Below are 13,510 nucleotides of genomic sequence, written 5' to 3'. Positions count from 1 at the left end.
TCAGTAATGTAATGTATGTACACAGTGACTGCACCAGCAGAATAGTGAGTGCAGCTCTGGAGTATAATACAGGATGTAACTCAGGATCAGTAATGTATGTACACAGTGACTGCACCAGCAGAATAGTGAGTGCAGCTCTGGGGTATAATACAGGATGTAACTCCGGATCAGTAATGTAATGTATGTACACAGTGACTGCACCAGCAGAATAGTGAGTGCAGCTCTGGAGTATAATACAGGAGGTAACTCAGGATCAGTAATGTAATGTATGTACACAGTGACTGCACCAGCAGAATAGTGAGTGCAGCTCTGGAGTATAATACAGGAGGTAACTCAGGATCAGTAATGTAATGTATGTACACAGTGACTGCACCAGCAGAATAGTGAGTGCAGCTCTGGGGTATAATACAGAATGTAACTCAGGATCAGTAATGTATGTACACAGTGACTGCACCAGCAGAATAGTGAGTGCAGCTCTGGAGTATAATGCAGGATGTAACTCAGGATCAGTAATGTAATGTATGTACACAGTGACTGCACCAGCAGAATAGTGAGTGCAGCTCTGGAGTATAATGCAGGATGTAACTCAGGATCAGTAATGTAATGTATGTACACAGTGACTGCACCAGCAGAATAGTGAGTGCAGCTCTGGAGTATAATGCAGGATGTAACTCAGGATCAGTAATGTAATGTATGTACACAGTGACTGCACCAGCAGAATAGTGAGTGCAGCTCTGGGGTATAATACAGGAGGTAACTCAGGATCAGTAATGTATGTACACAGTGACTGCACCAGCAGAATAGTGAGTGCAGCTCTGGAGTAAAATGCAGGATGTAACTCAGGATCAGTAATGTAATGTATGTACACAGTGACTGCACCAGCAGAATAGTGAGTGCAGCTCTGGAGTATAATGCAGGATGTAACTCAGGATCAGTAATGTAATGTATGTACACAGTGACTGCACCAGCAGAATAGTGAGTGCAGCTCTGGGGTATAATACAGGAGGTAACTCAGGATCAGTAATGTAATGTATGTATACAGCGATTGCACCAGCAGAATAGTGAGTGCAGCTTTGGAGTATAATACAGGAGGTAACTCAGGATCAGTAATGTAATGTATGTACACAGTGACTGCACCAGCAGAATAGTGAGTGCAGCTCTGGGGTATAATACAGGATGTAACTCAGGATCAGTAATGTAATGTATGTATACAGCGATTGCACCAGCAGAATAGTGAGTGCAGCTCTGGAGTATAATACAGGATGTAACTCAGGATCAGTAATGTAATGTATGTACACAGTGACTGCACCAGCAGAATAGTGAGTGCAGCTCTGGGGTATAATACAGAATGTAACTCAGGATCAGTAATGTATGTACACAGTGACTGCACCAGCAGAATAGTGAGTGCAGCTCTGGAGTATAATGCAGGATGTAACTCAGGATCAGTAATGTAATGTATGTACACAGTGACTGCACCAGCAGAATAGTGAGTGCAGCTCTGGAGTATAATGCAGGATGTAACTCAGGATCAGTAATGTAATGTATGTACACAGTGACTGCACCAGCAGAATAGTGAGTGCAGCTCTGGAGTATAATGCAGGATGTAACTCAGGATCAGTAATGTAATGTATGTACACAGTGACTGCACCAGCAGAATAGTGAGTGCAGCTCTGGGGTATAATACAGGAGGTAACTCAGGATCAGTAATGTATGTACACAGTGACTGCACCAGCAGAATAGTGAGTGCAGCTCTGGAGTAAAATGCAGGATGTAACTCAGGATCAGTAATGTAATGTATGTACACAGTGACTGCACCAGCAGAATAGTGAGTGCAGCTCTGGAGTATAATGCAGGATGTAACTCAGGATCAGTAATGTAATGTATGTACACAGTGACTGCACCAGCAGAATAGTGAGTGCAGCTCTGGGGTATAATACAGGAGGTAACTCAGGATCAGTAATGTAATGTATGTATACAGCGATTGCACCAGCAGAATAGTGAGTGCAGCTTTGGAGTATAATACAGGAGGTAACTCAGGATCAGTAATGTAATGTATGTACACAGTGACTGCACCAGCAGAATAGTGAGTGCAGCTCTGGGGTATAATACAGGATGTAACTCAGGATCAGTAATGTAATGTATGTATACAGCGATTGCACCAGCAGAATAGTGAGTGCAGCTCTGGAGTATAATACAGGAGGTAACTCAGGATCAGTAATGTAATGTATGTACACAGTGACTGCACCAGCAGAATAGTGAGTGCAGCTCTGGGGTATAATACAGGATGTAACTCAGGATCAGTAATGTAATGTATGTACACAGTGACTGCACCAGCAGAATAGTGAGTGCAGCTCTGGGGTATAATACAGGATGTAACTCATGATCAGTAATGTAATGTATGTACACAGTGACTGCACCAGCAGAATAGTGAGTGCAGCTCTGGGGTATAATACAGGATGTAATTCATGATCAGTAATGTAATGTATGTACACAGTGACTGCACCAGCAGAATAGTGAGTGCAGCTCTGGGGTATAATACAGGATGTAACTCAGGATCAGTAATGTAATGTATGTACACAGTGACTGCACCAGAAGAATAGTGAGTGCAGCTCTGGGGTATAATACAGAATGTAACTCAGGATCAGTAATGTATGTACACAGTGACTGCACCAGAAGAATAGTGAGTGCAGCTCTGGGGTATAATACAGGATGTAACTCAGGATTAGTAATGTAATGTATGTACACAGCGACTGCACCAGCAGAATAGTGAGTGCAGCTCTGGGGTATAATACAGGATGTAACTCAGGATCAGTAATGTAATGTATGTACACAGTGACTGCACCAGCAGAATAGTGAGTGCAGCTCTGGGGTATAATACAGGATGTAACTCAGGATCAGTAATGTAATGTATGTACACAGTGACTGCACCAGCAGAATAGAGAGTGCAGCTCTGGGGTATAATACAGGATGTCACTCAGGATCAGTAATCTAATGTATGTACACAGTGACTGTACCAGCAGAATAGTGAGTGCAGCTCTGGGGTATAATACAGGATGTAAATCAGGATCAGTAATGTATGTACACAGTGACTGCACCAGCAGAATAGTGAGTGCAGCTCTGGGGTATAATACAGGATGTAACTCAGGATCAGTAATGTATGTACACAGTGACTGCACCAGCAGAATAGTGAGTGCAGCTCTGGGGTATAATACAGGATGTAACTCAGGATCAGTAATGTAATGTATGTACACAGTGACTGCACCAGCAGAATAGTGAGTGCAGCTCTGGGGTATAATACAGGATGTAACTCAGGATCAGTAATGTAATGTATGTACACAGTGACTGCACCAGCAGAATAGTGAGTGCAGCTCTGGGGTATAATACAGGATGTAACTCAGGATCAGTAATGTAATGTATGTACACAGTGACTGCACCAGCAGAATAGTGAGTGCAGCTCTGGGGTATAATACAGGATGTAACTCATGATCAGTAATGTAATGTATGTACACAGTGACTGCACCAGCAGAATAGTGAGTGCAGCTCTGGAGTATAATATAGGAGGTAACTCAGGATCAGTAATGTAATGTATGTACACAGCGACTGCACCAGCAGAATAGTGAGTGCAGCTCTGGGCTATAATACAGGATGTAATTCATGATCAGTAATGTAATGTATGTACACAGTGACTGCACCAGCAGAATAGGGAGTGCAGCTCTGGAGTATAATACAGGAGGTAACTCAGGATCAGTAATGTATGTACACAGTGACTGCACCAGAAGAATAGTGAGTGCAGCTCTGGAGTATAATACAGGAGGTAACTCAGGATCAGTAATGTATGTACACAGTGCCTGCACCAGAAGAATAGTGAGTGCAGCTCTGGGGTATAATACAGAATGTAACTCAGGATCAGTAATGTATGTACACAGTGACTGCACCAGAAGAATAGTGAGTGCAGCTCTGGGGTATAATACAGGATTTAACTCAGGATCAGTAATGTAATGTATGTATGTACACAGTGACTGCACCAGCAGAATAGTGAGTGCAGCTCTGGAGTATAATACAGGATGTAACTCAGGATCAGTAATGTATGTACACAGTAACTGCACCAGCAGAATAGTGAGTGCAGCTCTGGGGTATAATACAGGATGTAACTCAGGATCAGTAATGTAATGTATGTACACAGTGACTGCACCAGCAGAATAGTGAGTGCAGCTCTGGGGTATAATACAGGAGGTAACTCAGGATCAGTAATGTAATGTATGTACACAGTGACTGCACCAGCAGAATAGTGAGTGCAGCTCTGGGGTATAATACAGGATGTAACTCGGGATCAGTAATGTAATGTATGTACACAGTGACTGCACCAGCAGAATAGTGAGTGCAGCTCTGGAGTATAATACAGGATGTAACTCAGGATCAGTACTGTAATGTATGTACACAGTGACTGCACCAGCAGAATAGTGAGTGCAGCTCTGGGGTATAATACAGGATGTAACTCAGGATCAGTAATGTAATGTATGTACACAGTGACTGCACCAGCAGAATAGTGAGTGCAGCTCTGGGGTATAATACAGGATGTAACTCAGGATCAGTAATGTAATGTATGTATACAGCGACTGCACCAGCAGAATAGTGAGTGCAGCTCTGGAGTATAATACAGGAGGTAACTCAGGATCAGTAATGTAATGTATGTACACAGTGACTGCACCAGCAGAATAGTGAGTGCAGCTCTGGGGTATAATACAGGATGTAACTCAGGATCAGTAATGTAATGTATGTACACAGTGACTGCACCAGCAGAATAGTGAGTGCAGCTCTGGGGTATAATACAGGATGTAACTCAGGATCAGTAATGTAATGTATGTACACAGTGACTGCACCAGCAGAATAGTGAGTGCAGCTCTGGGGTATAATACAGGATGTAACTCATGATCAGTAATGTAATGTATGTACACAGTGACTGCACCAGCAGAATAGTGAGTGCAGCTCTGGAGTATAATATAGGAGGTAACTCAGGATCAGTAATGTAATGTATGTACACAGCGACTGCACCAGCAGAATAGTGAGTGCAGCTCTGGGGTATAATACAGGATGTAATTCATGATCAGTAATGTAATGTATGTACACAGTGACTGCACCAGCAGAATAGTGAGTGCAGCTCTGGAGTATAATACAGGAGGTAACTCAGGATCAGTAATGTATGTACACAGTGACTGCACCAGAAGAATAGTGAGTGTAGCTCTGGGGTATAATACAGAATGTAACTCAGGATCAGTAATGTATGTACACAGTGACTGCACCAGAAGAATAGTGAGTGCAGCTCTGGGGTATAATACAGGATGTAACTCAGGATCAGTAATGTAATGTATGTACACAGTGACCGCACCAGCAGAATAGTGAGTGCAGCTCTGGGGTATAATACAGGATATAACTCAGGATCAGTAATGTAATGTATGTACACAGTGACTGCACCAGCAGAATAGTGAGTGCAGCCCTGGGGTATAATACAGGATGTAACTCAGGATCAGTAATGTATGTACACAGTGACTGCACCAGCAGAATAGTGAGTGCAGCTCTGGAGTATAATACAGGATGTAACTTAGGATCAGTAATGTAATGTATGTACACAGTGACTGCACCAGCAGAATAGTGAGTGCAGCTCTGGGGTATAATACAGGAGGTAACTCAGGATCAGTAATGTAATATATGTACACAGTGACTGCACCAGCAGAATAGTGAGTGCAGCTCTGGGGTATAATACAGGATGTAACTCAGGATCAGTAATGTATGTACACAGTGACTGCACCAGCAGAATAGTGAGTGCAGCTCTGGAGTATAATACAGGATGTAACTTAGGATCAGTAATGTAATGTATGTACACAGTGACTGCACCAGCAGAATAGTGAGTGCAGCTCTGGGGTATAATACAGGAGGTAACTCAGGATCAGTAATGTATGTACACAGTGACTGCACCAGCAGAATAGTGAGTGCAGCTCTGGGGTATAATACAGGATGTAACTCAGGATCAGTAATGTAATGTATGTACACAGTGACTGCACCAGCAGAATAGTGAGTGCAGCTCTGGGGTATAATACAGGATGTAACTCAGGATCAGTAATGTAATGTATGTACACAGTGACTGCACCAGCAGAATAGTGAGTGCAGCTCTGGGGTATAATACAGGATGTAACTCAGTATCAGTAATGTAATGTATGTACAGTCACTCCACCAGCAGAATAATAAGTGCAGCTCTGGGGTATAATACAGGATGTAACTCAGGATCAGTAATGTAATGTATGTACACAGTGACTGCACCAGCAGAATAGTGAGTGCAGCTCTGGAGTATAATACAGGATGTAACTCAGGATCAGTAATGTAATGTATGTACACAGTGACTGCACCAGCAGAATAGTGAGTGCAGCTCTGGGGTATAATACAGGATGTAACTCAGGATCAGTAATGTAATGTATGTACACAGTGACTGCACCAGCAGAATAGTGAGTGCAGCTCTGGGGTATAATACAGGATGTAACTCAGGATCAGTAATGTAATGTATGTACACAGTGACTGCACCAGCAGAATAGTGAGTGCAGCTCTGGAGTATAATACAGGATGTAACTCAGGATCAGTAATGTAATGTATGTACACAGTGACTGCACCAGCAGAATAGTGAGTGCAGCTCTGGGGTATAATACAGGATGTAACTCAGTATCAGTAATGTAATGTATGTACAGTCACTCCACCAGCAGAATAATAAGTGCAGCTCTGGAGTATAATACAGGATGTAACTCAGGATCAGTAATGTAATGTATGTACACAGTGACTGCACCAGCAGAATAGTGAGTGCAGCTCTGGGGTATAATACAGGATGTAACTCATGATCAGTAATGTAATGTATGTACACAGTGACTGCACCAGCAGAATAGTGAGTGCAGCTCTGGAGTATAATATAGGAGGTAACTCAGGATCAGTAATGTAATGTATGTACACAGCGACTGCACCAGCAGAATAGTGAGTGCAGCTCTGGGGTATAATACAGGATGTAATTCATGATCAGTAATGTAATGTATGTACACAGTGACTGCACCAGCAGAATAGTGAGTGCAGCTCTGGAGTATAATACAGGAGGTAACTCAGGATCAGTAATGTATGTACACAGTGACTGCACCAGAAGAATAGTGAGTGTAGCTCTGGGGTATAATACAGAATGTAACTCAGGATCAGTAATGTATGTACACAGTGACTGCACCAGAAGAATAGTGAGTGCAGCTCTGGGGTATAATACAGGATGTAACTCAGGATCAGTAATGTAATGTATGTACACAGTGACCGCACCAGCAGAATAGTGAGTGCAGCTCTGGGGTATAATACAGGATATAACTCAGGATCAGTAATGTAATGTATGTACACAGTGACTGCACCAGCAGAATAGTGAGTGCAGCCCTGGGGTATAATACAGGATGTAACTCAGGATCAGTAATGTATGTACACAGTGACTGCACCAGCAGAATAGTGAGTGCAGCTCTGGAGTATAATACAGGATGTAACTTAGGATCAGTAATGTAATGTATGTACACAGTGACTGCACCAGCAGAATAGTGAGTGCAGCTCTGGGGTATAATACAGGAGGTAACTCAGGATCAGTAATGTAATATATGTACACAGTGACTGCACCAGCAGAATAGTGAGTGCAGCTCTGGGGTATAATACAGGATGTAACTCAGGATCAGTAATGTATGTACACAGTGACTGCACCAGCAGAATAGTGAGTGCAGCTCTGGAGTATAATACAGGATGTAACTTAGGATCAGTAATGTAATGTATGTACACAGTGACTGCACCAGCAGAATAGTGAGTGCAGCTCTGGGGTATAATACAGGAGGTAACTCAGGATCAGTAATGTATGTACACAGTGACTGCACCAGCAGAATAGTGAGTGCAGCTCTGGGGTATAATACAGGATGTAACTCAGGATCAGTAATGTAATGTATGTACACAGTGACTGCACCAGCAGAATAGTGAGTGCAGCTCTGGAGTATAATACAGGATGTAACTCAGGATCAGTAATGTAATGTATGTACACAGTGACTGCACCAGCAGAATAGTGAGTGCAGCTCTGGGGTATAATACAGGATGTAACTCAGGATCAGTAATGTAATGTATGTACACAGTGACTGCACCAGCAGAATAGTGAGTGCAGCTCTGGGGTATAATACAGGATGTAACTCAGGATCAGTAATGTAATGTATGTACACAGTGACTGCACCAGCAGAATAGTGAGTGCAGCTCTGGAATATAATACAGGATGTAACTCAGGATCAGTAATGTAATGTATGTACACAGTGACTGCACCAGCAGAATAGTGAGTGCAGCTCTGGAGTATAATACAGGATGTAACTCAGGATCAGTAATGTAATGTATGTACACAGTGACTGCACCAGCAGAATAGTGAGTGCAGCTCTGTGGTATAATACAGGATGTAACTCAGGATCAGTAATGTAATGTATGTACACGGTGACTGCACCAGCAGAATAGTGAGTGCAGCTCTGGAGTATAATACAGGATGTAACTCAGGATCAGTAATGTAATGTATGTACACAGTGACTGCACCAGCAGAATAGTGAGTGCAGCTCTGGGGTATAATACAGGATGTAACTCAGTATCAGTAATGTAATGTATGTACAGTCACTCCACCAGCAGAATAATAAGTGCAGCTCTGGAGTATAATACAGGATGTAACTCAGGATCAGTAATGTAATGTATGTACACAGTGACTGCACCAGCAGAATAGTGAGTGCAGCTCTGGGGTATAATACAGGATGTAACTCAGGATCAATAATGTAATGTATGTACACAGTGACTGCACCAGCAGAATAATGAGTGCAGCTCTGGAGTATAATACAGGATGTAACTCAGGATCAGTGCAGGACACTGCAGTTGATTTGAGACCAATGAGACAATGGCCAAAACTGGAAAGGGTTTTTAAATTTTTAAAACTATTTTTTTAATTTTGCTTCAATATGGGGAAGTGTGTCCCCACTGTAACTTAGCAGACACACAATGGACCATCTGTCCGCCTCTCAACAATAACAATAACTATGCGGAGAACATTCAGCACAAGAATGTGATGGATAAAACAAATGCCGGCACGTGCGGCGGTGCCAGGTGGGAGCGTCTGGTGCTTTCAGCAGCAAAACAGTGACCGTCAGATGATGTGTGCGAGCTCTCGGCAGCAACTCAGCACCGACACAGCTGGCACCGTCATGGGGTCCACATACACGCAGTGCCTGGCATCAGAGGAGGAGGCGGGGGCGCTGGGTGCCGCACAAACGCCACAGTCACTAGTATCACGATTAATTAAATATCTGAAGCCTAATTATCCGAAGATCTGATTGGACGAGTTAGAAACGGAAGAGAAATCATCATTATATTCACAGAGAAGACGGGAAGGAAATATAGAAGCCTGTTTTCACCTAAATGACCGAGCCAATCTTTACAATTCTGACCACTGTCCCTTTATGAGGTTATAACTCTGGAACGCTTCAACGGATCCCGCTGATTCTGACATTGTTTTCTCGTGACATATTGTTCTTAATGATAGTGGTAAAATTTATTCAATATGACTTGCGTTTATCTGTGAAAAAAACGGAAATTTTGGCGAAAATTTCACAATTTTCAAACTTTCAGTTTTTATGCCCTTAAATCAGAAAGTTATATCACAAAAAATAGTTAATAAAAAACATTTCCCACATGTCTGCTTTACATCAGCACTATTTTGGAAACATAATTTTTTTTTTTAGGACGTTTTAAGGGTTAAAAGTTGACCAGTGATTTCTCATTTTTACAACAAAATTTGCAAAACCATTTTTTTTAGGGACCCCCTCACACTTGAAGTGACTTTGAGGGGCCTATAGGACAGAAAATGCTCAAAAGTGACACCATTCTAAAAACTGCACTCCTGAAGGTGCTCAAAACCACATGCAATAAGTTTATTAACCCTTCAGGTGCTTCACAGGAATTTTTGGAATGTTTAAAAAAAAAATGAACATTTAACTTTTTTTCACAAAAAAATTACTTCAGATCCAATTTGTTTTATTTTACTAAGGGTAACAGGAGAAATTGGGCCCCAAAAGTTGTACAATTTGTCATGAGTACGCCGATACCCCATATGTGGGGGTAAACCACTGATTGGGCGCACGGCAGAGCTCGGAAGGGAAGGAGCGCCGTTTGACTTTTCAATGCAAAATTGACTGGAATTGAGATCAGACACCATGTCGTGTTTGGAGAGCCCCTGATGTGCCTAAACAGTGGAAATCCCCCACAAGTGACACCATTTTGGAAACTAAACCCCCTAAGGAACTTATCTAGATGTGTGGTGAAAACTTTGAACCCCAAAGTGTTTCACTAAAGTTTATAACGCAGAGCCGTGAAAATAAAAATCATTTTTTTCCCACAAAATTTTTTTTTAGCCCCCAATTTTTTTATTTTATCAAGGGTAACAGGAGAAATTGGACCCCAAAACTTGTTGTGCTATTTGTCCTGAGTACGCTGATACCCAATATGTGGGGGTAAACCACTGTTTGGACGCATGGCAGAGCTCGGAAGGGAAGGAGCATTGTTTTACTTTTTCAACGCAGAATTGGTTGGCATTGAGATCGGACGCCATGTCCCGTTTGGAGAGCCCCTGATGTGCCTAAACAGTGGAAACCCCCCAATTATAACTGAAACCCTAATCCAAACACACCCCTAACCCTAATCCCAACCGTAACAGTAAACGTAATCCAAACCCTGACCCCAACTCTAGCCCCAACCTTAACCCTAATGAGAAACTAAAAATAAATACATTTTTTTTATTTTTTTATTTTTCCCTAACTAAGGAGGTGATGAAGGGGGGATTGATTTACTTTTATAGCGGGTTTTTTAGCGGATTTTTATGATTGGCAGCCGTCACACACTGAAAGACGCTTTTTATTGCAAAAAAATAGTTTTTGCGTCTCCACATTTTGAGAGCTATAATTTTTCCATATTTCGGTTCACAGAGTCATGTGAGGTCTTGTTTTTTGTGGGACGAGTTGACATTTTTATTGGTAACATTTTCGGACACGTGACATTTTTTGATCACTTTTTATTCCGATTTTTGTGAGGCAGAATGACCAAAAACCAGCTATTCATGAATTTCTTTTAGGGGGGGCGTTTATACCGTTCCGCGTTTGGTAAAATGGATAAAGCAGTTTTATTCTTCGGGTCAGTACGATTACAGCGACACCTCATTTATATCATTTTTTTATGTTTTGGCGCTTTTTATACGATAAAAACTTTTATAGAAAAAATAATTACTTTTGCATCGCTTTATTCTGAGGACTATAACTTTTTTATTTTTTCGCTGATGACGCTGTATGGCGGCTCGTTTTTTGTGGGACAAGATGACGCTTTCAGCGGTACCATAAATAATAATAATCTTTATTTTTATATAGCGCTAACATTCCGCAGCACTTTACAGTTTGCACACATTATCATCACTGAATCTAAATTTCCTATCAGTATGTCTTTGGAGTGTGGGAGGAAACCGGAGAACCCGGAGGAAACCCACGCAAACACGGAGAGAACATATAAACTCTTTGCAGATGTTGTCCTTGGTGGGGTTTGAACCCAGGACCCCAGCGCTGCAAAACAACAGTGCTAACCACTGCGCCACCGTGCTGCCCTGGTCACCATGGTTATTTATATCTGTCTTTTTTATTGAGTTTTATTGCACTTTTTGTTTGCCAGTATGATGATAAAGCATTGTTTGTTGCCTCATTTTTTTTTTATGGTGTTCACTCAAGGAGTTAACTAGTGGACACTTTTATAGAGCGGGTCATTATGGACACAGCAATACTAAATATGTGTACTTTTATTGCTTTTTTTATTTACATAAATGGATTTATTGGAAAAATATTTATTTTATTTTTTTCTTTATTTGGGTTTTTTAAAAAAAAATATTTTTACACATTCTAAATTTTTTTTTTTTTTTTACTTTATAACATTGTACCGGGATAGGACATCACTATATTACATCAGATCGCTGATCTGACACTTTGCACAGCACTGTGTGAGATCAGCAATGTGACAGGCAGTGTAGGAGGCTTGCTGGCGCCTGTTATCAGCCGGTGTTCGCAAGCTACCTCACTGCAGGACCTGAAAGGAGCACCGTGGCCATCTTGGATCCGGGGGTCTCCATGGAGACCACGAGAATAATGCGATCACATCGCGTTATTCTGATGGAAGTGTGCAGGGACGGGCCCCTCTACGTCGCTGTCACTATTGACAGCGGCATTAGAGGGGTTAAATGCCCGCGATCGGTGCTAGTAGTTATATTCTTGTACATAGGGGCAGTATTATAGTAGTTATATTCTTGTACATAGGGGCAGTATTATAGTAGTTATATTCTTGTACATAGGGGCAGTATTATAGTAGTTATATTCTTGTACATAGGGGCAGTATTATAGTAGTTATATTCTTGTACATAGGGGCAGTATTATAGTAGTTATATTCTTGTACATAGGGGCAGTATTATAGTAGTTATATTCTTGTACATAGGAGCAGTATTATAGTAGTTATATTCTTGTACATAGGAGCAGTATTATAGTAGTTATATTCTTGTACATAGGAGCAGTATTATAGTAGTTATATTCTTGTACATAGGGACAGTATTATAGTAGTTATATTCTTATACATAGGAGCAGTATTATAGTAGTTATATTCTTGTACATAGGAGCAGTATTATAGTAGTTATATTCTTGTATGTAGGGGCAGCATTATAGTAGTTATATTCTTGTACATAGAAGCAGTATTATAGTACTTATATTCTTGTACATAGGAGCAGTATTATAGTAGTTATATTCTTGTACATAGGGGCAGTATTATAGTAGTTATATTCTTGTACATAGGGGCAGTATTATAGTAGTTATATTCTTGTACATAGAAGCAGTATTATAGTAGTTATATTCTTGTACATAGAAGCAGTATTATAGTAGTTATATTCTTGTACATAGGGGCAGTATTATAGTAGTTATATTCTTGTACATAGGAGCAGTATTATAGTAGTTATATTCTTGTACATAGAAGCAGTATTATAGTAGTTATATTCTTGTACATAGAAGCAGTATTATAGTAGTTATATTCTTGTACATAGGGGCAGTATTATAGTAGTTATATTCTTGTACATAGGAGCAGTATTATAGTAGTTATATTCTTGTACATAGAAGCAGTATTATAGTAGTTATATTCTTGTACATAGGGGCAGTATTATAGTACTTATATTCTTGTACATAGGAGCAGTATTATAGTAGTTATATTCTTGTACATAGGAGCAGTATTATAGTAGTTATATTCTTGTACATAGAAGCAGTATTATAGTAGTTATATTCTTGTACATAGGGGCAGTATTATAGTAGTTATATTCTTGTACATAGGGGCAGTATTATAGTAGTTATATTCTTGTACATAGAAGCAGTATTATAGTAGTTAT

The 13,510-nt window shown here is 40.8% G+C and overlaps 1 protein-coding gene across 3 annotated transcripts in view; it reads right to left on the bottom strand.

Annotated features, from left to right (window-relative positions):
- The window catches only part of EFR3B (EFR3 homolog B), a 164,968-nt gene that overhangs the window by 98,452 nt on the left and 53,006 nt on the right, over positions 1–13,510 (bottom strand). The window contains exon 1 of one of the 3 annotated variants that reach the window (XM_069728429.1): positions 9,474–9,578. The exons of the other annotated variants lie outside the window; for them this stretch is intronic. The gene's annotated coding sequence lies outside the window, so the exon portion shown is untranslated. Of the gene's footprint in view, positions 1–9,473; positions 9,579–13,510 lie in introns of those variants that run through there. 3 annotated transcript variants of the gene reach the window in all.

This window comes from Ranitomeya imitator, chromosome 5 (assembly GCF_032444005.1).
Source record: "Ranitomeya imitator isolate aRanImi1 chromosome 5, aRanImi1.pri, whole genome shotgun sequence".
NCBI lineage: Eukaryota > Metazoa > Chordata > Amphibia > Anura > Dendrobatidae > Ranitomeya > Ranitomeya imitator.
This window is presented reverse-complemented; position numbering and strand designations above follow the sequence as displayed.